Raw genomic sequence first — 27,743 nt, 5'->3', positions numbered from 1 at the left:
ACAGAATTCTGCTCTTAGATGATCTTTGACATTCTTGACTCCTAAAATTTTTTGTTGTTGTTTGTCCAACAATTTTCTTTTTTCCCTCCAGCTTTAGTGAGATGTAATTGACATATAACATTGTGAAAGTTTAAGGTGTACAACCTGTTGATTTGATACACTTATATTTTACAAAATGATTATCAACATTGTGTTAGCAAATACCTCCATCACATCACATAATTACCATTTCTTTTTTGTGATGAGAATATTTAAGATCTACTTTCTTAGCTTTCGAGCATATTATACAGTATGGTTAACTATAGTCACCATGCTATACTTTGGATTCCCAGAACTTATTTATCTTTCAACTGGGAGTTTGTACCTTTTGACCAACATCTCCTCCATCCCTCAGCACCAGGTAACCACCATTCTGTTCTGTTTCTGTGGGTTCAGTTTTGTGTGTTTTTTTTTTTTTTTTAGATTTCACATACAAGAGAGATCATACAATATTTGTCTTTCTCTGCCTGACTTATTTTATTTAGCATAATGCCCTCAAGGTCCATCCATGTTGTCACATACAGCAGGATTTCCTTCTTTCTCACAGCTGAATAATATGTTCAGCTATTTTCTAATTTCTCTCTTTCAGATTTCCTGGTCTCACATTAGTACACACTCAAATGCTTGTTTCTGTTAAGTGGCTGTATTTAAATCAGAAAATACACCACCACGTTCATTAAGTATTAATATAAAATGCTGTGTAAAGATGGCAAGTTTTCTTTTTTACTTGTATAAATTTTTTTTTAGTCTGGTGGAAAATATACCAAAAATTTTTAGTTTTCTGCAATGAGAAGAATTTAGTTTAGCATCTCATTAATACTGGTTCCAGTCAGAAGTCTGCAATTTCCTTAGATCAAATACATTCCTTTTTTTTTTTTAGCATGTTGAAATGTGTGTTTAGTGGAAACGTACCTCTTACTGTAAGCTGTGAAATATGTTTCCAAGTGAGCAACCATCTAAATTGTTTTCTCCCTATGAGATTATGAGCTCCTTCGAGGTAAGAACATGCTCTACTCATCTTCCTGGCTCCAGAGCCTAGCATAATGTCTAATGTACTTAAGGTTCATATTCCCTGACATGTTGAAACAATGACTTAGTGGTGATGTAACAAGAGTAAATAAGTACGATTAGGTCAGTAAATATGACATGGGTAGAAGAAAATACTCCATGAAAACTTTGTGATTTTTTATCCATATATTAGACTATTAATGTGAAAATACTACATAAAAATATAATGTAGGTTTGAATAAACTTGCTTAGATACTTGCAAGTATATCTGAATATATTTTCATTCCAATTTAGGAATAATTTTTAAGTTCAAACAGGCATAATACAATTGATTAAATACAATTTATTATAAAATGTCTTGGTCTTTCTTGACTTTTTTTATGCAGAACAAGAGTGATTTGTTGGGAAGATAGTTATTTTAAAAAATGTGAATATCTGACTCTCATAGCTTATCCTATACTATCTGGTATTGTACTGTTAGTTTTTATATGTATATATGTATCATCTCTCCAACTAGACTGTAAATTTGTTGAGAGTGCCTGGGCTCTTAGTAGCTTTCATTCCCCACATACGGTAAGGAGTCAATAACATTTATTAAATGTTAGTATTAGGTTCGTGATTCACTGAGTGGTTTTGTATATGACCTTTAGCATGTTTCCCCAAATATAATATTGGGAGAATAATACCTTTTCTACACTATTCATACAAAGTTTATATTTATGATTTGAGAATGATTTTTGAGAATGATTTTTTAATAATAAAAATTAAAATAAGAATAGGCATTTTAGCAATCTTACAACTAAATTTTTAACATGTGCATTTGAAAAGAATAAGGTACAGAGGCTTTAAAATTTTTTTTTAAATTGAAATATAGTTAATTTACAATGTTAGTTTCAGGTGTACAACAAAGTGATTCAGTAATACATACATATATATTATATATATATATTTATATATATTATATATATATATTTATATATAGTAGTGTGTATATTTTAATCTCAAACTCCTAATTTATCCTTCCCCATCTCCCCTTTGGTAACCATAAGTTTGTTTTCTATGTCTGTGAGTCTATTTCTGTTTTATAAATAAGTTCTTTTGTATCTTTTTTTTTTTTTTAGATTCCACATATAAGCGATATCATATGATATTTGTCTTTCTCTGTCTGGCTTCCTTCACTTAGTTTGGTAATCTCTAGATCCATCCATGTTGCTGCAGATGGCATTATTTCATTCTTTTTTATGTCTGAGTAATATTCCATTGTATACTTATACCACATCTTCTTTATCCATTCATCTGTTGATGGACAGTTAGGTTGCTTCCATGTCTTGGCTATTGTAAATAGTGCTGCTATGAACATTGAGGTGCATGTATCTTTTCAAATTATGTTTTCTCCAGATATATGCCCAGTGGCTTTTGTTTTTTGACTGGAATTGGAATCCTGGTTGTGCTACCCCTTGGACCTTGGGAATAATGCGTAAGTTCTCTGGACTCCTGTTTGCTCTCCTATAAATGGAATTTGTAGTTTTTTCCTTATTTTGTTGTTGGTTAAATTTGATAACACATGTAACTTTTAATGGTGTGCTCAGGACGTGGAGGATATTCACCTACAAAAATGAGCATTTTCCTCTACCCTGGCTTTCTGTCTTGTTCTCTTGGCAATCTGACTGATTTCATAGCCTCAATAAAATGGGTCTGCCTTCAGTCAGCATTTCTGCATAAGCTTCAGACCTTATAAATTTCCAGTCACCTCCCAGAGATCTATACCTGTGTATCCTTACTTTCACCTAAAACTTGACTTGACCAAAACCAAAGTTAACTTTTCAGCCCATTTTTCCCCCCTTCCAGAATTCCTTATTTATTACTAAAATCACCATTCAGTAGTAATGAGTCCAAAGACTATGGGCTAAGATTTACTCACTTTCTTTTTCTTGTTATCTACATTTAGTTTGTGAAGTTTGGGAGAACTGATTTAGTATATCAGAGTAGAAAGCCAATTGTCTCCCCTGCCCCCAAACAGTGCCTAAAGGTGAGATCAATTGCTTGGTGAGGTCAGCAGCTTCCAAGTCTTGTCCTGGATCTGTCCACAGCCTCCGGGTCCAGGACTCTCTCCTCAGTCTGTACTGGGTAAACATTGACCACTCCTACTTTTACTACATTATACAATGTTGCCAATCAGTCTATGAGATTTTAATTTTACCTCATATATTTTTCTTGCATACATCCTATTACTTCCAGAACCATTGACACCATCTTGGCAATCATTACCTTTCACCAGCATCATTGTGGTGACCACTGGTATCAGGCTGCTTTGGCTAAAACTGAGAGAAAAACTAACAGAAAAAAAAGCCCCACAAAAAACAAATAAAACACCTAAACACAGCTTAAATGGTAGGACTTAATTTTCCTCCCATTTCAAGATCCTAAGTAGGAGGATCCAAGGTAGCTTTAATAGTTCAGCTATGTCAGGGTTCTGAGTTGGCATTCTGTGACTCCCTTGACTTCCCCTATGGTCACAATATGGCTGCAGCAGCTCCAGGCATCAGGTCCTCACACAAGAGCATTTAACAGCAGGAAGGGAGGGTGAGAATTTCTCCTCCTGTGTCTTTCTTATGAACAGAGAAAAGCTTTCTCAGATAACTCTTGGAAGACTTCCCTTGATATTTTATTAGCCAGCACTGGGTCAGTTTCCTCTGTTCTAGTGCAAGTGTAGCCAGGACGGTGAGTATCTGCTATTTTTAGTCTCTATATTTGTTAGTCAAAAAGAAGAAGATTGGGAAAGATCTCAGGTAGGTACTATTTAAATCCATCCTGCATTTCTGCCAAATGTGTTTCCTTGAGTACATTTCTAAAGAAAATGTCATTTCCCTGCACTTTTCAAAAAATTGGAGTATAGTTGATTTACAATATTGTGTTATTTTCAGGTGTACAACAAAGTGATTCATATATATACATATATGTATTATATATATTATTTTTCAGATTCTTTTACATTATAGGTTATTATAGGATGCTGAATATAATTCCTTGTGCTATACAGTACATTTTTGTTGCTTATCATTCAGTAGCTTTTATTGCTAGCAAATACAATAAAATCCAGCTCCTTTTCTTCCCCCTCCTACTTTACTCTCCTGTGGCTATTTAGTGAATCTGGAACAGACCCAGCTCATCCCTATGTTCACACCTTTTCTCATGACATTTCTTCCTCTTGGAATCTCTTCTCCACAATCTCCAGTTGATTGCTGACTTAGACATGAATGCTCAACTCCAAAGCTGCCTTCTCCGTGAAGCCTTCTCAGCTTCCCTCCATCAACTGTGATTACTCTTTTCTCTCAACTTCCTCAGCAGCACTTTCTGCGCACTATAGAACCTGCCCACTCATGGATTTAACATTTCGAATTTTGACTACTCACAAGACCCCAAAATGTCCAATTCAAAGGTATTTTCAACATTGCTGAGGTACAATCCAAATCTTATCTCTTGCAAAGCTGGATGTGCAGTAGTGAATTTTCTCACCGGGAAGTGAGTCATGGGCTACCTAGTATCCAGACCCCAGCAAGGCTTCACTGTTCTTTCTTTGTTGTAATATAGGCAGTAAGTTTGGTGAACTCATTGAAAGCTGTGCTCCATTGTGGAAAATGGCTGTTAATCGAGAGATAAAACTTTAGATGAAAGCTGAAAAGGTAGTTAACTTTTGGTTTGAGTAGAGGAATGGGAAAGGAGTAATTCTCCAGAAAAATGTGACTGATGAGATAGCCAGGAGCCTGGGAAAATACTTGCACTGTCTTGAGATTGTGCTATAGACGACTTCTTACCTGGTATTACAAATATTTATGTACAATACCCCTCAAAGGCTGTTAGATTTCAGAAGACAGGGAGCAAATGATATGATGTGGCATAGTGGCTCTGGAGGCAGAAGAATTAAGATTAAGTTATAGGTCTATCAGCTCCCCAAGACCATGTGACCTTTGGGAAGACACTTGACTGTGTGAGTCTTTTGTTTCCCCATCTGTAAGGTGATGGTAAAAATATTACCTCACAGGGCACCTAGAACTATTAAATGAAATAATATCTGAAAAAGTGCCATGTAAACTGTAAAACATGATTAAATAATTACCAGTATTTATATTCCCATAATATCTATCGTGAGAGTAGGCACTCAGAAAAGATTCGTTTAATGAATGAATGAGTGAATGAAAAGCTATCACAATGACCTAATTATAAGAATGAAAATATTTTTCTTTCCATAATAGTGTCTGTGAGGTTCTAAGGCATTTTATTTGCTTGCATTACCAGAATGTGGAAATCAATAAAAATCATTACTGAGAATTAAATACCAGTATATTATATCAACTTTAATATGAAGCTAAATTTCTTCTATGAATACATTGGCTATTCATAAATTGCTGGGCCTACACTTCCTACGGCATTACTGGAGCCCTTCACATGCACCACAGCTTTGTAGTTCCTCTGGGGCTATCCATTATTCCACGGATCCATTATCATCTATAATTCTCTTTAAAAACCTAATAAAATTGACTGTAAGAAGCCTGTGCTGTGTATTGACTTCAAACATAACCTTTTCCACATCTTTCTTGAGTGTTGAGATTTTTAAAGGATCTGTGATTATTGGAATGGTAGCTCACTTGTGCTTCAGATTTATACCTCTGCAAGGTAAGGAGCGAGGTGCTGCCATCCTGGCTGGAAGGGCGTTAGAGAGCATGGGAATCTATAACTAACTTTACACTGCCGCTGGGCCACCCAGACCTGATGTGCAGCAATGCCATGAGCTCGTCTGGTGGGCATTAAATGGTTTAGTTTTTCTGTGACCAACTATAACAAGAGAATTATTTTCCTCTCTGTGAAGAATATGCGTTATTCTGGTAAAATAATTTGCAGGCCCCTGTGAATGTTGTCTTAAATTCCAAAAGATGCTTTGTAGATGTGATTGAGTTAAAGACCTTGTGATGGGGAAGTTATCCTGGATTATCTAAATGGGCCCTAAATATAATCACAAGAGTCCTTATTACAAGGAGGGTAGAAGGTCAAAGGTGGAAGGCAATGTGACAGCAGAAGCAGGGAGAGAAAAGGCCATGAGGCAGGGAGGGCCATGAGGCAAAGAATGACAGCCTCTTGGAGCTGGAAAACGCAAGGAACAGATTCCCTCTTAGAGCCTCCAGAAGAAACTAGCCCTGCTGACACCTTGATTTTAGCCCCGTAAGACTTACCTGGGACTTCTGAATTTCAGAACTGTAAGAGAATCAATTTGTGTTGTTTTAAGCCACTGTGTTTGTGGTGATTTGCTACAGCAGCAATAGGAAACTAATACAGGCATCTGGCTTGAGTGGCTTGAGCCTGGGTGGTTGGTGGTGAAAGCATTCTCCCTCCACAATCCAGGGCATTCCAGCCAGCCTGGAAGCAGCTCTTTAATTCCTCTCACTGGCTTCAGCTCCCAGGTGTCTGGAGCCCATCTGGTGAAACCTGTCCTTCATTCTTCCTTCTAGTCTATCTCTTTACTCTTTTTCTTTTTTAGGTATTTAAAAAATATATTTATTTATTTGGCTGAGCCAGGTCTTAGTTGCAGCGTGCGGTATCTTTGTTGCCACATGCGGGATCTTTTAGTTGTGGCATGTGGGATCTTTAGCTGCTGCATGGGAACTCTTACTTGTGGCATGTGGGATCTAGTTCCCCTACCAGGGATCGAACCTGGCCCCCTGCATTGGGAGCGTGGAGTCTTAGCCACTGGACCGCCAGGGAAATCCCTATCTCTTTACTCTTCAAATAAATTGTTTCATTCATTTTCTTTCTCAATAGATCTTGATGGCTTGTAAAACCTAGAACCAGCATCAATGGCAGGAGTTGTCCCCCTTCCTCAAATTCAGGTAGGGTTTAATTTTCAAATGTCCTTTGGAGAAGAATGGAAATGTTTCTATTTCATCCTTCTTATTGCAGCAAAAGGAAGATAAACATGAAAACAAGAACGCTCATGTTCTGCTACACAGTTATGTCCCAGAATTTCTTGGTATCCTTTCTTCCTTGTTTTATGGCAGAATTGGAATTACTACTAAGGTTGTATGCCCAAACCCCTCCTGGTATGTACTGTGAACTGACAATGAAAGAGAAAATATTCCATACTGTGGGCAGAGTTCTGACAAATTATTGTCCACTGTAATTTCTTGTCTGGGCAAAAGTTAACCATTGTCCAGGTTTTATATTAGAAAAATATGTATAAAAAGTGATTTCATGTCAAAATCAAGTATTATATAAGAGTTGGAAAACATCTTATCCATCCAAAGCCATAATTTCCAAATAAAACTCATTTCCGAGTTGCCAGCACATATGTCAGACTTAGGCCTATTTTGAATAATAGAGGCTGAGTTATTAAAACTCCATTAATCTAATTTGTTTAAATGGAAGTAGTACCTTATGTCTGGCTTAAACAGAATTTAAATGAAAAGGGAGAAGACATACTATTCAATATAATTAAGATGGCAGACCCTACTCATTTATGAAAAGAGAAGATGTAAAGTCAACAAAAGAAACCCTGTGGTATAGTGTTTGGCTTTGAAAATGCTAAATAAATGGAAAAATAATCTAATGGTAACAATAATAGATATCCGATATTTGTTCAGAATCTTCAAATGCAAAATTTTCTCTATCTACCTCCTTTTTTCTTATCAATGCACATCTCACTAAAATGCGTAAATGAGTCTCATTTTCTCTTCTAGACTATGGCCTATGGTGCTAACTCCTGGGAACTTTTAGTGTAACCTAAAGAAAACTGTCAATAACATACATACATCTAAATAGTGCCAGTCTGAAACCTTATTACTGGAAGCCATAGGCTCTGGAATTATCCTTGTCAGATCTAAGAAAGCAACCAACTTTCCCAGCAGTCTCTTTTGTATCTCTGAACTTCTGTATCACTGCATTTCTAGGGCTAGGAGTAATGGTGTGACAATTGCATATTGCTCCCTCCTCTCTTCAATTCTCTTTCTAAGTGTCGGCATGACCTACAGTGTGACAAAATAAGCTAGTTGTTCAGTTGAGCCAGGTGTCCTTTGAGAAGCTAAGAAAAGGAATAACAGTGTCACAAAGTCATTAGTGTACCATATATTATAAGCCATAAATGACAGCTCTGAGTGAGACTCTCCTGCTTGGGAGTCTGTCACTTGGTGCTGGAATCATCCCAAAGAAGGCGGGAACTGGCATCTCACCAAACATCTATGTTGTCGGGTAGAAAAGCCAGCACCCATGGGACTAGAAATTGGAGCAAGTATAAGAGAGTTGATTAAAAATGGGAAGAGGAAGACATATATATATAGTGCTTCTTTGATTCAGGAGATAAGATCCTTCACATAGTACCATTACTACTAGGCTCTATTAAAAAGTTAAAATGTTGTGAACTGATGAAATTTTCTATAGGTGTTGGCCGATATAACTGGAAACATCACAGGCATACCAAATCCTGCTCACCATATCTCCCAGTCTGTGAAAAGTAAATAAAGATGGAAAGAAAAGCAAAAAAAAGTAAACAGCAGGTTACCCATCTAATATTGAAGTTGGTTGATCCTATCAGCTCCTGAAATCTTCCAGTCAGTAAATTCTGTCTTCTGATCATTGCCAAATTGCCAAATATTTGTTAAGTGAGCCCTAGTTACCTTTCTCACTCAGAATTCAGATTGTATGTCTAGTGAGCCTCTGTAGTAATTTCTTGATAGCTTCTTATCTATTCTCTGCACATTATCCAGGCATGAACTCTTCCTCTCGGCTATTTCCTCTATCTTTAGGCAAATCTTTCCCCAAGAGTGATCCCTTTAGGCTGAACTTTTCCCTGGAGTCTGTGGCATAGGCTTAATGATGCTAAAAGATTGGGGTGGCAGTGAGTTTGAAGGAGGGAGTAGGTCCCAGAGGCTCTTGCTGGTTCTAAACTATCAAAGAGCTCTAGGGAATCCTAATCTTGGGAGTATTCTTGCCTAAACTCTCAGAGTTATTTCTCTAGATGAAAATTTTGTGACTCTTAAATACTGTTTTATTTTATGAGAATCATGAGTAGGATACATCTCAAGTACTTTGTAAAATGGCTTCTTGGTTCCAGTTGCTTGGGTTGTATATCCGTCAGGACAGGTTGGGCTGTAGTAACAAACATCCACCACATCTCAGTGGCTCGAATCAACAAAGGTTTATTTTTCACTCACGCAACATGTGTATCATAGGTTGGCAAGGGGCTCTGCTTTTCAGAGTCATGAAGGGAGCCAGATGACTGGAGCTCCATTATGACATGAGCTTCTAGCTTGCCTTAGGTCAAGAGAGTTTGGTGAATTGTGTACCAGCTTGCAAAGCTTCCACCGGAAGTGACACACGTTAGTTGATCACATTCAACTGGCCAAAGCAAGTTCAGGTTATGTCTGCTTTGTGAATCAGAATGTTTGTGACTAACCCTAATGAGTCCTAGAGTTAGACTTTGCCTTTTTGTGTTACCAGGTCCTATGGGTTATACTCTGTGATTTCCCCCCTATTTTTATGAAACTTGCCTATATCCTCTATTTCTTTCTCACAACTGCCTTTCTGCTTCTTTTCTTTAAAGCACCCTGCTTTCTCATTAATGATATTGCTGTCCATGAAATTCCTCCCAGTACAGCCTTCTCCTTTTCCTTTCCTTTAGCACTAATACAGGGGACAAAGAAAAGAGTCAAGGCTCTTTGTTCTCCGTTGCCAATTCTAGGTTATTGTTCTGGCTGTTGAAATTCAGCAATCTCTCCTCTTTCTGAGGGTCTGATACCTCCCTACCTCTATCCTGACTGCTATGGTACACTAAGCCCTGAGGTCCTTTTTTTCCTTAGGCACCCAATTTAACCTTGTCCATCACTATCATCATGTCAGTGACTCCACAGCCCCTTACCTCCTTCACGCCAACAATCCCCACCTCCACTCCATCCTTGGATCTCATCATCTATCTCCACGATGTCCAATTCTGAGTATCCTACCTCTTACCATCATACATCAGTTAATCTAAATTTGTTATTCATACTGACCCTGATCTTCACTTTCATCACAACCCTGCCTCTGCTCTTTTTTCCTCTTCTCTGTTAGAGTCTTTCTGACTTCATTTCTTTCCTGATATCCTGCTTTCCTTGGGCAGCCAACTCAGCAGTGCCTTTGCTTATCCCCTAAAATTCCCCACTGACCTTGAACTTGCAAATGCTTCCTCCATGGGCTGCAGTGCTGCTAGAGAAAGCTGTACTGATTGAGCCTGCCACAAATTCATGCTCCTTTACTTTAACCGAGCTGTCATTTCTGCTCAGCACTTCTTTTATTCATCTCTTGCTGACTCACTGCTCATCCCACACAGCAGTTTTTCCAAACATTTTTAACTCTCTTTAAGATTCAAGCCCCGCTCCAGATATGGCCCCAAAATACCTTTCCAGTTTCATCTCTCACTTTTCCCCAAAAGCTCTTGCCTTGTGCTTTCTAAACTCTACACGTTTGCTCCTCCTTTTATACTGTCCCCTGTTATCTCCAGCAAAAATGCCACCTAATTTCCACAGGCTTTTCTCCTCTGAGAGAGGTCTCGATTTGTTATGAACAGCAATGGGATTTTTATTACCTCTTACGGGACTTAGCAAATATTGCCTTATACTAGGTACTTGTACATTTATACCATCTCTCCAGTTTTATTGTATGTTCCTTGAGAGTAGAAACCATGGTGGTTTGTATACATAGTGTTTATAGATAATATGTTGCCCTTTGTAGATAGACGATCAGTTGATGTTTGGTGAATGTATTGGAGAAACGAATGTTAGTCAAGTGGCTGGAAAATAGGTTTTTTCCTTTTCTTCTCCAAAAGAAGTAAACATAATATTAAAGGTAAATTTTTTCATCTATTTTTACTGTTTAAATTTTAATGTAACTGTTGCAGTTTTGGATGCTGGTGCCCATAGACTGAACATATTTGGAGAACAGTGAGAGTTATGTGAAAGAGTCCTAGTTCATGTTATGTGCTTGAATTCTGTAGTTTTCTTCTATGCTGGTTAAGTAAGATCTATATTTCATTTCTTTTTCTTTTTATTTATTTATTTAATATCTGAGTCAATAAAAACAATAGCTTATGCATAGAATTTTGTCTTACAGCAAGCGGCTTTAAGTTCTGGTCTCCTGAAATACATTTGGTTTAAAAGTATATACTACCTTTCTGGGATTTGCAGATACTACCTTTCTGGGATTTGCACCCTAACACAGCCTGAGTATGGAATTATTTGAGAAAGAAGACAAAAGATAGTCAGATGGAGTGCCCAGGTGTCCCCTTTATTACCAATGAAGCTGATGTTTGGAGAATATGAACAACAGTGGGATTCCTGTTATCATACTGCAGAATCAGACCTCTCAGCCAGCCACGGGCGGTGCCAGGTCCGAGAAGGCCTCCCCACATGGGGGCTGCCCCGTACCACTTCCAGAATGGAGGAGCAGAGCAGAACGCCACCTTCCAGTGTTAGAGAAGAGCTACACATGTCTCTATCTCTCCCTATACCTGCAAACAGGTAGGTTTCCTACTGAATGAGAAAGCAAGGTGGAGCAAAAAGATGTAAGTGCTTGGGGAAAAACACTTCCTCATGGAAACAAGAATGGGGTAAGAGCATTCCTATGTAATACTCCTGAACATGATGATATGCTGTTTGCACCTATGAGATAACTTATGGTCATCAATGATGAGCACTTGAGTCATTTCTGTCCCTGTCTTGGGTGGTTCTTCTTTTTTTAAAAAATTTTTTTGAAGTATAGTTGACTTACAATGTTGTGTTTAATTTCTGCTATACAGCAAAGTGATTCAGTTTTGCACATCTATATTCTTTTTTTTTTTTTTTTTTTTTTGGCGGTACGCCGGCCTCTCACTGCTGTGGCCTCTTCCGTTGCGGAGCACAGGCTCCGGACACGCAGGCTCAGCGGCCATGGCTCACAGGCCCAGCCGCTCTGCGGCATGTGGGATCTTCCCGGACCGGGGCACGAACCCGCGTCCCCTGCATCGACAGGCAGACTCTCAACCACTGCGCCACCAGGGAAGCCCCTATCTTCTTTTTCATATTCTTTTCCATTATGGTTTATCACAGGATATTGAGTATAGTTCCCTGTGCCATACAGTAGGACCTTGTTGTTTATCCATTCTGTATATAATACTGTAGTTTGCATCTGCTAATCCCAAACTCCCAGTCCATCCTTCCCCTCCTCTCCCCACTTGGCAACCACAAGACTGTTCTCTATGTCTGTAAGTCTGTTTTTGTTTCATAGATATGTTCATTTGTGTCGTATTTTAGATTCCACGTATAAGTGATATCATACAGTATTTGCCTTTCTCTGTCTGACTTAACTTCGCTTAGTACGATAATCTCTAGATCCATTCATGTTGCTGCAAATGGAATTATTTCATTCTTTTTAAATGGCTGAATAATATTCTATGATACACACACACACACACACGCACACACACCCCACATCTTTATCCATTCATCTGTTGATGGACACTTAAGTTGCTTCCATGTCTTGGCTATAGTAAATAGTGCTGCTATGAGCATAGGGATGAATGTATCTTTTCGAATTATAGTTTTGTCTGGGTAAATGCCCAAGAGTGGGATTGCTGGATCATATGGCAACTCTCTTTTTAGTTTTTTGAGGAACCTCCACACTGTTTTCTGTAGTGGATGCACCAATTTACATTCTGGGTGGTACTTCTAATAGTAACCAGATAGTATAATTATTTTGCCACTTTTATTAGATACTCTTAAGACATTAAAATTAGGTGAAAAATAAGTAGCTTCTTAGAAAAAAACCCAACTGATGTACATTATTACTTTGCCAGGCTCAACCACATAACGCATGGGAATAACAGTCCCTAATCTAAATAGCTAGATGAACAATTATGTGGCGGCTGCAATGTCACCACACAACTGAATACTTTATTGATATGAGATTAATACAAATAGAAGGAATTAGCCAGGACAAAACACATCCAGGCATTTTTTGGCCCATAGTTAAGTCCCTCCCTAAAACTTTTAAGGGTACATATGTATCATGTTTACTGTTGACAAAATCCCTTCTTATTTGCTATATTTACTATATTTTACTGTATCTTTCTTCTTATTTACTATATTTATTATTTGTATTGGCCCCATTAACTGATCAACCCAATTAAACAACCAATAGATTGAGGGAAAGAATTGGTTTGATGGCTCAGTTAATGGGTAAGTTGTTTCTCAAATTTACTGTTGCCTAGGCTTTACTCTTAATGCTTGTTTAATTAATCACGTTACTTTTTGGTTTACAGCACCTGGTTTTACCATCCTCTTTCCTTCTTTTATGCTTTTAGATATTGCATCACAGATTGCTCCCCCATATTTGCTGAGACTTTGCTCCTGCCTGTCTACAGTTCTTCCATCCTGACAGTTCTTTCATTCCCTCATTTCCTCCTCCAACAATGTGCTTTGATCTTGTTGAGGTCCTCAAGCACTTGAACTTTCCTTCTGATTCCTTTCACCCCACTGGTTCCTCAGTGTTTTCTGTTCTGTAGTGCACATGTGTTCTTTGTCTACTCAGTATTCCGTGAGGGGAACACTCCTACCCTAACTTCAGTTTATGGATTGGATAGTGATGATATCATCCTCTGATCCAGGGATGGGCATGTGACCCAGGCGTGGCCAGCCATAGCACTCCATTTCTTTAGTCATAGTGATTAATTCAGGGGTGCACATGTCAAGCCATATTTTGTCAGCATTATTAGGGAAGAGAGATCCACTTTCTCTTGGGGTGCTATGTTGGTGAAACATAAGTCGTTCCTGCCGTTGAAAATGTTGGCTACCACTTAGGGAGAACATGTTAAAGAATAAAGCCCACACATACAGAGAAAATCAGAGCTTAGAGATAATTTTCAAGCAAATAAAATTAGATAAACCTAAAGGGACATTTATTTTTTCAATTTTCAGTTTCATGAGGCAGCAAATTCCTGTTTTTCTTCTTAAGCCAAATTGAGTCAGGGACCTCATACACTTCCTTTCTTCTTTAGTCTTGAGGCCATTGAATACAATTTTGGTCATTTCTTTTTTTTTTTTTTTTCTTTTGCCGTTTCTCTCATTTCTCTGACACAGATATTTTGCTCTCTTGTATGCTGTGGACTAGTCCAACCCACCTTCTTCGTGTCTAAATTTCTGAGTGCTGATAAAGAGTACCAGGAAACTACCAAAGTTGGTACAACTACAACCTGGTGACCTCCGTCCTCAGGTGGGCCCTCAATGCTGCCTGTTGATTCCTGACTACATGCCATGAGCTTTTCTAGGCACTTGAGGATATAGAAAAGAATGTCAGGTAAGACTGCTGCCATATGAAACATTCTGCTAAGGCAAACAGTCAAAAAGCAAGAAGGCAAATAAATGAACGATGTAATTTCAGGCAGTGATAAATATCATAAACAAAGAAAAATACAGATATAGGGGTAGAGAGTGACATAGGTGTTGGAGGTAACTTCATATACAATGGAAAGAAAAGTCTTTTTGAGAGCCCTTTGATAGATACTTGGATGAAATGAGGGAATCAGCCATGCAAGGTCCCTAGTAGGAACAAGAAGCCCAATGTCCCTAAAGCAGAGCCAAACATGGAGTGTCCCAATGATGAAAGTGGAAGGTTAGTGACTGGAGTGCAGGTAAAGTTGGAGGAAATGAGACAGATCAGAAAGGCAGCCATGGCCAGAACACACTGAGCCAACCATCTACTGGAATCTCTACTGGGGTGTGACATGACCACATTAAACAGAACATGTCTAAAACTGAGCTCCTTACATTTCCTCCTACTCACCAACATCTTGCTCTCTTTATTTCCTGTCTCAGCAAACTGGAACTACCATCTATATGGGCACCCAAGCCAGAACTGTCATGGTCATCCTCAACTCCTCCTTTTCCTTCATGCCTTTCATCTAATCATTCACCAATTCCTATCAACCCCATCTCTGAGATGTAGTCTAAATTTGCCTTCCAGCCTCTCTGACAGTGCCTTCATTCAGGCCCTTATCATTGTCTCTTGGGTAGTGCAATGACTTCTCTACCTCTGTACTTGTCCCCTTGCAGGTCATCCTTCATATCACTATGACTTTTCTCAGTTATGGATTTGATTTTGTTACTTCATTACATAAAATTCTCTGAGTATTTCCCATTGCTTACTGTCCAAGCTCCTTAGCATGGCCCGTATGGTCTCTCATAGTCTAGCCCCTGCCTCTTGCCGAGTTCCTTCTTCCTTCTCCATCTCTCACAGCTCCCCAGCTGCACTGAATGGTTCTTTGCTCTGTGCTCTCACACTTGCACCCTTCCTCTGGAATGCCCACTACAGCTTTTACCTTCTTGGATAATGCCTAACTATTTTGCAAGTCTCAACTCAAGGGTCTCTCCTTTTCTCTGCCTGTAGAACTCCATATCTAGCTGTGCCCTAGCAGTTTTTACATGGTTTTGCAACTGTGTGTCTGTTTTTTTGATTGCAACCTTCTTGATGGCAAATTATTTTTTGGGTGGGTCATTCCTTTTTTCTCTAGTGTATAGCATAGTATTAGATACAGTGGCTATCCAATAATTGTGAACAAACAATAACAATATAATCTTGGTGAAATTCTCCCTTTAGAAACACCTTATAACCCAACTAGTTCAAAAATGTAATGCTTTTTAGGAAAGCAATTTAGACTTTTATTTTACCATTCTATCTGTTGATGTTATATAAAAAATTCACATGTATTTAAGGATACACAGGCACACATTTAGAGCCATATATCTCTTGGAAGTGCATCTATAACCTTGTTGTCTAACATATTTAGGGCATTGTTTTCAAATTTATTTTTTTAATTAATAAAATCATACCCTTTGTGGTTATTATTACTCCATGGAGTGCAAGCACAAAATTTAAAACTTCAATTAAAATACATAAAACAAAATAGCAGCAGTTAAAATAACATATTTGATAAATCTCAGCTTAAAATGATGCCTGAATGGGGAGGGGCAATTTAAAAAGATACACACACACACACACAGAAGAAGCTATGAAAAATAAAATGTCAATGATTTAAAAATAATCTTTTTTGTATCATAGAGAACAGATGCAGATTTATATTTTCCTCTTTATTTATTTTTTAAAATATATTTATCTATTTATTTTCCTTATTTTTCTGGCTGCCTCGGATCTTAGCTGTGGCACACGGGATCTTTGTTGAGGCATGTGGGATCTTTCGTTACAGCACATAGTCTCCTCATTGCAGCACTCGGGCTTCTCTCTAGTTGTGGTGCTTGGGCTTCTCTCTAGTTGTGACATGTGGGCTCCAGGGTGCGTGGTCGCTGTAGTTTGCAGCATGTGGGCTCTCTCGTTGAGGTGCGTGAGCTCAATAGTTGTGTCATGTGGGCTCAGCTGCCCTGCAGCGTGTGGGATCCTAGTTCCCCGACCAGGGATTGAACCCGTTTCCTCTGCATTGGAAGGCGGACTCTTCACCACTGGACCACTAGGGAAGTCCCTATAGTTTGCTTTTTTAAATCGTCATCTCTCTTTTTTTTTTTTTTTTTTTTTTTTTTTGCGGTACGCGGGCCTCTCACTGTTGTGGCCTCTCCCGTTGCGGAGCACAGGCTCCAGACGAGCAGGCTCAGTGGCCATGGCTCACGGGCCCAGCCGCTCCACGGCATGTGGGATCTTCCTGGACCGGGGCACGAATCCGTGTCCCCTGCATCAGCAGGCGGACTCTCAACCACTGCGCCACCAGGGAAGCCCCGTCATCTCTTATTTTGTGTACACTAATTCCTAATTGTGTAAGCAGTCAATATTCATACCATTATTTTAAAAACTGAGAGACTGAGTCACTATCTTCAAAGTATTTTTGATGGCAGGAACATTCCAATTACAATCGGAGGGTGCCAATAGAAACCTAAAGATTGAGAGTGAAATCCTTTATGAAGAGAAGTACATTTTTCTGTCAAGTAAGAATTCTAGTTACCTTGTAATCCTGACTGACTTTGTCTTTAATATTTTGAAATAACCAGAGATCTTTTGCCTCTTATTTGACTGTAAATTATGTTGTTATGGGCTTTTGGCTAAAAAATAGAAGTTGAGTGGAAAACATTTATCTAGCCAATGAGAAAAATCAAAACAGTGAGGTGAGGAGATATAAAAACCGGTCTACACAATGGTAGGGATTGGTGACAGAAGGTTTTTATCTAAACATTTTATTATTTAAAAAATGTTATTCAAATGCCTTGAAGGTTTTGTGAGCTTCTGGATAAAATTTCAGGTAGTTTTCCAACTCTCCAATGAAATAGACATTTATCAAGAGCCTGTTATGTGAAAGGCCCCATGGGAGATAGAAGGCTGAATAAGGTACCTGCCTTTAAGGAGTTTATAACTCTGTTGGGGTAAAGAAAATATGTACATGGATAGAACACAGGCAGGTTAAACTTAGTGAATTGAATATAGATGTTTATCTTGTACTCTCCTGAAATAACACTATAATGAGAGTAAAGAAATTGAAAAGGTATGAACTGAGAAGCATAACCATAAAGGGAGAGGATACAACAACAGAGTAAACCATTTTTAGAAGATAGAAATGGATGGAAAAACTGGCAAAGGTGGAAAACTGTTTCTACGTGCCTACAGATGGTAACAGCAATGAAAACCAAGTCAGATTTTGTTACAGGACTCCAGAAAGTCTCCGAAATTGAAGACACTTGGTATCCTTGAAGACAGGAGTAAAACATGGAATTGAAAACAGGAGGAATTGGTTGGAAATTTCTATAACAAGAAACTAGAACTCCTTGGTCCTCTTTGCCTCTCCAATGTTAAAAGGAAGCAGCAGTTTTTGAAAAAATTAAACTGGAAAGGCTAATGTGAATGGTGGGAGGGAAGATATTATATTGATAACATTGAATATTGAATGAAAGTCTGCGTACAGATTGGTGAGACTTGCTGACCTCCTTGGGCTGCTTGGCTGTAAGAAGCAGCTTACAGGCAGGAGAGTGGAAAATTTCCTCTGGGGGTTCTGAAGTATCATAGAATGTCTGTCTATATTTGTTCATAGACACTGATCTAAACCACTCATTTAAAGGGCCATGTCTCTAGCCAACAGTGAAACCCACCAATTGCCAAATTCCACTTTACACAGTTTTCAAACAACTTTTTAATGTTTCACTCTTAAATGTGAATGGGCAACAACTCAGCAGATATATGAGTATAGCCTCCAACAAGAAAGGTGGAGGAAAAGAGAGAGCGAGCGATCCAAAAAGAACTCAGAGGAAAATACAGATATGACAGGAAACAGAAGAAATGCAACCTTCCCCCACTCTCAAAGCCATTAATAAAATTCTCAGAAAGCTGAAAGAACATAACGTATCTGCAAATCAAGAACAAATTGTTGTTTCAAAAAAAAAATTGGAAAACAAAAAAAAAAATAACTCTTGGAAATTAAACTTAAGATAGCCAACAAACAAATCACCAAAAAATCCCCAAAACAAATAAACCAAAAAAACTGGACAAAAAGTTTGGAAGTTAAACCCATTTTTCATAAAGTGGAAGAAAAAGACAAAGAAATGGACCAAAAGTGAGAAAAGATAAGAACATTAGAAAACCAAACCAGAAAGGCTAATGTCTTACTCATAAAATTTCCAGAAGTAGAATAGGAAAAATTGAACACAAAAGTCATATGAGAAAATTTCCCAGAGCTAAAAGACACACATTTCCTTATTGAAAGAGCCCAGTGAGTGCTCAGAATGAGGGCTGACAAAGGATTCACACCCACACACATTGCTAGGAAATTTGGGGACAAGAAGAATATAAAGAAGCATCTTTAAAAGGCAGGAGAGGAAAAGTAGTTCACATAGAAAGGATCAAGAATTATGACATCAAACTCTTAGTAGCAACAAAGGAAGCTTGGAATTCTATATCCATTCAAACTATAAATTAAAATTAAGTACCCAGCAGACCAAACACATTTTGCATAAAAGATCTCAGAATATTTGTTTCCAAAGCACCCATCTGTAGAAGCCACTTATGACTTGCTTTAACAAAATGAAGGCATAGCTAAAATAGAAAAAGACATGGGAAGTAGGACACATGGATTCCACACAGGAAAGAAGAGGAAGGAGTAACTGGGATGACAACAGAGTAACAAGTCTACAGGACAGCCTAGAAAGGAGCAGAGGGATGGAGGGTTCTTGAAGAACTGGGACAAAGAGAATTGTTTTACTTTTTTCTTTTTATTGAGGTATAATTGATTTACAATATTATATTAGTTTTAGGTGTATAACGGTGATTAAAAATTTTTATAGATTATACTCCATTTTTAATTATAAAATTTGACTATAGTTCATATTCTATACAATATATCCTTGTAGCTTACCTATTTTATACATAGTAGTTGTACCTCTTAATCCTCTACCCCCATCTCGCCCCTCCTCCCTTTCCTCTCCCCACTAGTTTGTCCTCTATATCTGTGAGTCTGCTTCTTTATTGTTATATTCACTAGCCATGTTTTATTGTTTAGATTCCACATATAAGTGATATCATACAGTATTTGTTTTTCTCTGACTATATATATATATTATGAACTGTATGAATATCATATATTATATATCATATATATATGATATATCACATATATATATTATGAACTGTATGAATATCATACAGTATTTGTTTTTCTCTGACTATATATATATATATATATATATATATATACCACATCTTCTTAACTCTCTCATCTGTTGATGGACACTTAGGTTACTTCCATATCTTGGCTATTGTAAATAATGTTATGAATACTGGGGTGCATGTATCTTTTTGAATTAGTGTTTTCATTTTTTTCTGGATGTATACCCAGGAGAGGAATTGCTGGATTTTGTGGTAGTTCTAATTTTAGTTTTTTGAGTAATCTCCATACTGTTTTCTACACTAATTTACATTCCCACCAAGACTAAAAGAGTACTGTTTTTCATTCTATGGTGGCATGATAAATTGACTTAAAAATGTTCGGGTTCTTTCTTTTTTTAATTTGATAAAATACATTTGTAAACACAGTTCTTTGGATATTGAGGAAATAGAGATTCATTCTGCTTAGAAGGCAGTATTCATGGAGGAGAATGAAAGCTGAAGGATGAGCATGATGGAGGCTGTCAATGTTTGACAATCACCATGTACTCCTCTACATGGTGCAGGCTCCCTGGTGGTTAGAATGGACCCATGTGACTGGCTTATAGCCAATAGGATGTGAATAGAAGAGATGTAAGTCATTTCTAGGTCTGGCCCTTATCCTGCAGAAATAGGCCTGCAATATCCTATGGCCATTTTTTCTCTAAAGTACTTGGAACAGTTTCTATCACACAGTAAGTTTTATGTTAAATGTTGGCTATTATTATTACCTCAAAAGTAGGGAAGCAAAGAATGGCATCCTAGGGGAAATTAATGGAATGAAACAGGATGATGAATTCTCTTTGAGGTATGGTGTGTGAAAACAGGAGTGGGATATAAAGATAGTTAGTGTATATAGTTAATGTATTTGTTTGGGCTTGATCAGGGAAGAAGACACACTAAGAGTGATAGGAAATACGGGGCATATTGCAGGGAGGTGACTACACACAATTTTGGGAGCTGGGGAAGGAGTCTATGGAAGGTTGTTACTCTGCTCCTGGGGGTGGGCCCATGGGTCAGCGGCACTGGCAGTTGGGAAGAGAAGCTGGACATAAAGAGGGAGAGAGCAAAGACAGATGCTGCATTAGAAGCTGCGTCTACCACCACCTGTAACCTTGATGACATGAGTGCCCTGCTGAAGGCAAGAAGGTGATCCCAGCAGGTTTAGCGTCACTGTGTGTGAATGGCAATGGAGCCTGGTAACCTCCCGTGACTGGCTTTCAGAACATAATGACTCCTGTCTCATTTTTGGCTTCCAAATCCCATGAAACTTTCTCTGTGGTCTACTCACCCAGAATCACACAGGATATAGACTCTGGAAAATGTAGGTCCAGATTAGGGCCAAATTATAGAGGGACCTTAATGCCAAGCTGATGCATTTGGGCTTTGCTGGGTTGGCTATGGAGGGCTATTGAAAACTGACAACATTAATAGTTCAGAATTGAAAGCTGTAGGACCCTCAGCTAAGTTGCTTTTGAGGATGTTGATATATTGTTAGACTTGATTTTATTCACTATTTATTGCCCACCTACTGTGTATTTGTAAATCAATTTTGCCTCGTTTCATTACTTAGGAAGTCTCACTGCACTTGTGTTTTTTCTGTTCATAAAGAATAATCTTTATCACTAGTACATGTTGATAATTCCAAGGACAGAGAATGTTAGACACTGTGGATACGATTCAGTGTCATTGCCAGTAAAATAGTAATAATATCATCTGTTGTTAAAGTGCTTCAGAGCCTTTGGAGGAGAGGTATTACTGGAGGTAGGTATAAAGTTAGAAAGGAAATTCAAGATGAATGATGTTTATATGGTGTAGCTTAATAATGTGTTTCAGAGGGACGGGTTAACTGCAGTGTTTGAGAAAAATGAATGTTGCTACTTAATGGCACAAGCTGTCCAAGTTTAATCATTTTAAAGAGTAGTTCTCCTTTTTGGCAGTGCTGAAAACAGAGGTGTAGTGACTCTCCAAACAGAAAAAAAATTGCTCAGACTTGATCTTTACGGTGCTAGATACACTCTTCTCCATCTGTTGAAATTTTTTCATCCTTCAAGGTCCACATTTTCACCATTCTTTCCTTGAAGACTTCTCTGATGGCCTCATTCAGAAGGAATAGTTCCTTTCTTTAATTTTCACGGAAATTTGTATCAGATTTTGAAGAATTATTCTCATCACATACTGCTATCTTTACATTGAGATGTAGAGCAAGGGAAAGTATTAGAGAGATCTGGGTTAGAATCCTGGTTCTCTACTCACTGCCCGATCTAGGGCAAGGTACTTAACATCTCTTAGATTCCATTTCAATTTTTGTGAGTTTTGCAAAATTGCATTGAAGTACCAACCACAGAGTGAATGAATGCTAATCTCCCTCATTCTGCTTTTTCTTTCTTTAAATTTACTACACCAGCTCCAACTGGTTTTAATCAGTTTAAACGTTAGAGTATTATCTTAATCATTGTTAAAATAAATAACAAGTAAACTGATAAAAAGACCTTAATCATTGTTGACTCCCTCTTAGCATTTAGTCCAAGGTCATGTTGAATAAAGAACATGGAAGCGATCTACTTTAGTTAGAGTTCCCACTGAATAGTGCTGCAGGGTATGGGGCAGATTCCTTGTCTGGAGTCTTGATACATACCTTCCAAGGCCACTTCTTGTTTCATCAGAGAATTAAGGCTACACATCTCAATGGGTCTTCTGTGGTGACATCCACTGCTGAAGGTTACACAAAATCAAAAGTACTTCTGGAAAGAACAGAAAGGAGCTTTTGAGGTTTCTCGATCCCTAGTTTTCACTAGGGCCCAGGGGATGCTTTCAGAAGTAGAGCGTGATGGAGTGTTGGCTCCCAGAAGTCCACCTTCCTGTCTTGAGCAGAATATCAAAGTGAAGACGGCCTTTCTGAGAGAGATTCCTCCCATGCTGGGCCCTACTGAAAGACCATTATTAACTCTACCAATTCACATCCAAGTGGCATCAATCATTTGGGTCACACAATGCCTGACTGTAAATTATGACATTATCTCTGAGTAGGAAGGTGATAATAATAATAATCATTTAAGGGAAAAAAAGCTCTCGGCATGGCCCCAGCCGGCTAAGGAATTTAGCCAGATCTGTCATATTTGTTCTGAACATGAAAGGCTTGGCTGTTCCCTTGCAGGCCCATACATCACTGGGCCTGTCATGGGTTTCTGTAGGACCAGTTGACACAGCTCAGAACAGCAGCTGCTGGATGGCTTTGGGGAGCCTGACTCAAGAAACAGTTGCTGGGGTACAGGGACCACAGGCATTCTTCCAGAGACTGACATCCTGTTGTGCTGTCCTGCCACTGCCCTCAGTAAGTCACAACGAGGAGTAAACTGCTGTCACCGAGATGAAAGGCCCCCTTCCTCTGATCTCTCCACTACAAAATTACTTCAGTGCCACACTGTATTTTATGTCAATACCTATTTTATTTTTCAAAATTGAAAAAGATATAAGTACATTGTTCCCTGAATTTCTGATGCTCTGGGTAACCTAGCAACCAAGTATGCCACATAGCACACAACAGAATATTATCATGCACTCCACTCAACTAACAAGCAAGCAGCACAGATTTCCCTTGCAGATGATTTAGGCTAAATTAACAGTTAATAGTTGTGATTAATATTAAAACTAATAATAACCTCCCTTTTTCATTTCTTAGAGCTAGATTTGTAGGGAATAATCCTTGGTTCTAATGGTACATTTGGGAGAGTGTTTTTCACTGAGTCTACCTCTTCCGAGCAATTTGCATGGGATTTAGGTAGCCAGCAGCATGCTGCAAAGCGATAATCACATGAAACAGGAGAATACATTCAGGACATTTGGAAACCATGCAAAATTTTCAAGTTCGAAATTGACTCGTGCTTTCCACCTCTGGGAAGATGCTGTCAACAAGGGGCTTATGTGCACTGATTGGGCTGTTTAGTCATGCTGACACTGCCCCCGACCTTCAGAGAAAGCTGTCAGGAAGCCCTTTGGCAAGCAGTTCTAGGACAAGAATGAAGCCAGAACCGGAGTCAGGGTCAGGGAGAAGTTAAGGAGCTCTGACCTGAAAGAACACGGGCAAGGTCATGGCACAGAGCAAGAGTCTGCTGTAAAATGACAGAGGTTACAGGGAAGAGAAAAAAGAGTAAAATAGAAGCTGGACAGAACCAAGGAGGAAAAAAGAATGTCTCTCGGGACAAGGTGGTCGAGCCTGAAAAAGATGTATAGCCATGAAACAGGAGGTGGTGGGCTGATTTTTGATAACAGACCGGAAATTCAAGAGTTGGTGGCTAGGTATCTAAAACGGACTTTTATGTCCACTTGCCCTTCATTCTAGATTTCCTTTTGAGTTGACCCACCTGTTTGTGTTTTGTGAAAACCAGCTACTTAAACACACACACACACACACACACATCCACATACACACATACATTTTCATTAATTGGCCCTTGTGAATAATTCACTATTCACTCTCCCTTCTTTCTCTTCTTTTAAAAGCAATCAGTTTAATTTGGTAGCTTCTTTCCTGAGCCACTGGAAATTTAAGAAGCCTTTGCTACTTTCTTAGAACTCAGACCTCAAAAAGAACCCTTGAAAAGTCCTGCTGTTTCTGTCCTTAACTAGTCACCTCAATCTGAAGAACTAAGGGCCTTTCATTTTGAGTACATCCTGCTGCTTTTTAATAATCTACGAGTGAATTAGGCATTTTTGCCTTCAGGTTACAGCTGTTGCAAATAATGTTTCCTTCCAACCATGGAGAAAATATTTTAATATTTTCTGGGACTCTGAACAACCTGTTATATGAAAAAAGTGCCCAGTGTCTAATCTAAATTGAATTAACTTCATTTGCAAATATCAATACAAAGCTGATTCTTGAAATACTGTTTTTTTTCTCAATTAGAATAAAAATTTAAGGGCACATCTTACTTATCAATAGGCCAAAGCAATTTTACCTATTTAGGAAGCATTTTGATATCGTAGTCAGGAACAGTCCTTCCTGTGTCTGGTTTCTAAGTGCTCACAGTTTGTTCCGATTAAGTAGCAAAAAATTTGGTTGCATTCCTTGCCACGGGGGAACTGACAGGATACTAAATATCGTTGCAGTGCAGCAAAGCATGGAGATGCTCCAAGGACAGCAGAGCTGAAAACATGAATACAATGCATAAGCTTTTGATGGGATGGCAGAACGGCAATGGGAATCTGGGAATCAACAACAATCTGAAATTGTGCAGTATTTGGATTTGCTCAATTTTAAGAAAAGTATTTTAGAAAGTAGAGCACTGGCATGATTATTTTTCCATGGAAGCATAGAAGAATCAGCTGCTTTAAAAAGGCCACATTAATGTATTTGTGCCCAAACACTTGTAAAAGCCAGACCACCCATGGGGAATGTGATCTTGTCAAAGCTGCGGAGGAGTGACCTGTGCATCCGAGGGTTTCTGTTGCTGAGGTGATGGGATGGGAGGCTGGGAGAGACGGCTGAATCTGAATTTGCAAGAGCCCTTCAGGACAGTGGCACAGAAAGGCTGCACCCCTCAGTGCATTAGAATCAGCCTGTTTATTGTTGCAGGTGTGGAATTTTAGGGAGGGTGTGACTTTAAGTGTGGGTCCAAAAAAGTTAACTTTTCTCTTCCCTATTCTGAAATGCTTTCTGTTAAAAGACCACTGATATATTGGAAAAATGTTAAGAGCAAAACTGAGAAATCCTAGGGCAGATTATGAAGACAATTGACTAAAATCTTCATGGATTTAGAGCACTGTAGCGAGAGTCAGGGATTGGGAAAATCACTCTGAGGAGACCATGGTCCTGTTTTCATCTGAAAATAGCCATGAACAGATGGACATCAATTTAAAAAAAGATTGAGTGGCTTTAAAATCAAATTTGAACTTGGTGAGTTTTATACTGTAAAATGCCAATACTACAAAAAAATACCAAATACTACAAAAAAAAAATCCTTCAAAGTTCTATGTAGACAGACCAAAAAACGACCCTTATAGGTTTACCACAGGATGCTATAGGTAAGTGAATGCCCCCCTCGCCCATGGCAGTGGCCCTGTTGTCAGCCCAGGATGAGGGTGGCCCTGACCACATTGCAGTTTTATACCAAGAATTTGAGAATAGCTCTCAAGTATAAGGGTGAAGTGGGCATCCTTTGCCCTCAGTGAATCTTAATGCTTGTCAGGGTTGTGCCCTCCTTCCCTCTTCCATAGATCCCTCTTATTCCAAGGAAGCAGTGTCCTTACAACTCTCATTAACTTTACTGTGTTGGAGTTGTCAGTTCCGGCCTTAGTTGGGTATCTACATCTTAAAAGCAAACGCATGGAGCAGGTATCATTTAACCCAAAGAAATACAACACTGGTGATGTCATTCTTGGCATCCCAGTGAAGGAGTCTTATTTTGATGGAGGACAAGTCCAGTATCCCTCAAATTATATCATGCCAGCAAACTGCCTAGAAGTATAACTGCACTCCATCTTTCAATTGAGTGCCGAAGGCCTTACAACACATTCAATGCTTCCAAGCTTTTTATCAGAACATTCAACTTAGTAAAAATCTATCGTTTCAGGTATAGAATTTTGCCTATCTACACAATCTGCCTTGGTATATTTTAAATTTAAGTTACTTGATAAAAGAAGATAATATTGTTAGAAACCATTGTAGTAAACATCTTGATAAAGACACGATGGGCACTATGTTATATCATTTTACTCTGATTAGAAGTCAATATAATATGCTTAGAAAAGTATTAGAAGGTATTAGAGGGTAATACAATATGCTGAAAAACTGCTTAAAATTGTACAATGTTTAAGCAGTATTCTTGATTAAAAATATGATTATGGTACGATTCAGAAAACAACCAATAAACAATCCAAAACCAAAACCAAACAAGTCCCTTCTGTGATTTCAAATTACGTATTATTATTAAGTATGTTAAAAAATAATGTTCCTAATTTTCTTTTACCCATCTCCCCCATCCTTTCTTGGTTTCTTATTTCACTGTCCACCCCATGTTGGAATCTTTCAGACATATTCTGACAAAACAGGACAGCCATTCTTCTCCCGTAGAAGCAGCTCCCAGCTCCGGGGAGTGAGGTTAGTGGGCTGCAGGACCCTGTAGTTGGCAGCACTGCCAACTGTCCCCCAACGTGAGGTAGGCAGAGTGGGCGTTTATGATAACTGTTGCTTGCAGCTTCCTAACAAATAAATTCTTTTGTCTTTTAGTGGCTCCCACAACAGCTTTCTTTTGCCACTTTGTGAGTGGTATGTCTTAAAATTCGAGTGAGGCCGTCCGCCTGGGTTTTACGTTGTATATGAAGATACATAGCAAATCAGGACTGCATAGACTTCATAAAGAAGATGTTCTGTTAGCGGAGAATTCGGAGCACTGAGAGAACGTGTGAACTGGGAGGGCCCACTACTCCATTTCTTAGGAGCCCAGGATGCCTGGCAAGGAGAGATGGTTGTTTCCACTTGTTCCTGAATAATTCAGTGCACTTCCTCCCAGCCCTTATTTCTTTGCAAGCATTCGGTGGACATCAAAAAAAACAAACAAACAAAAACTTTCTGGAAAAGGTTTAAAATTTCTTTTTCATCAAGATAAAGATTCTGTGATGTTATATTTTTTTCAAACCCCAAAAAGAAAAAACTTGAATAAGGAGGTTTGCAATTACATTTCCTACAGCCTCACCTAAGCCCTTTGCATTGAAGTATTTAAAATGTATGTAGAAAAAGATCATGACAATTGAGGAGGCATTTTTGTTTCAAAAAATAGAATGCCCATCCCTGAACTTAAACATGAACTTTTGTCCTAGTTTTCCATGTGTTTTTGAGTTGTAATGATCAAAATGCCAACTATGAGGTAAGTAGGTGGTACCAAGAAGTGACTAGTTTATACTGTTTAAATGTTTCTAGTTTCTTTCATTCAAGGAGTATGAAGCATCCCACAAACACTGGCACAAGCTGGAGATCTGACCTCTACGTTGGGAGGGTAGCTTTGGCCTCATTCTCT

At 38.6% G+C, this 27,743-nt stretch overlaps 1 long non-coding RNA gene across 1 annotated transcript; it reads left to right on the top strand.

The window, feature by feature from the left end:
• The first annotated feature begins 917 nt into the window (after positions 1-917).
• Positions 918-27,743, top strand: LOC137220741 (uncharacterized). Its single transcript, XR_010941773.1, has 4 exons — positions 918-1,036; positions 2,446-2,524; positions 11,253-11,585; positions 26,957-27,743. It is a non-coding gene; the product is annotated as an uncharacterized lncRNA (long non-coding RNA).

This window comes from Pseudorca crassidens, chromosome 3 (genome assembly GCF_039906515.1).
Source record: "Pseudorca crassidens isolate mPseCra1 chromosome 3, mPseCra1.hap1, whole genome shotgun sequence".
NCBI classification, from domain to species: Eukaryota; Metazoa; Chordata; class Mammalia; order Artiodactyla; family Delphinidae; genus Pseudorca; species Pseudorca crassidens.
The sequence above is the reverse complement of the archived record's forward strand: the minus strand, read 5'-3'. Positions and strand labels throughout refer to the sequence as shown.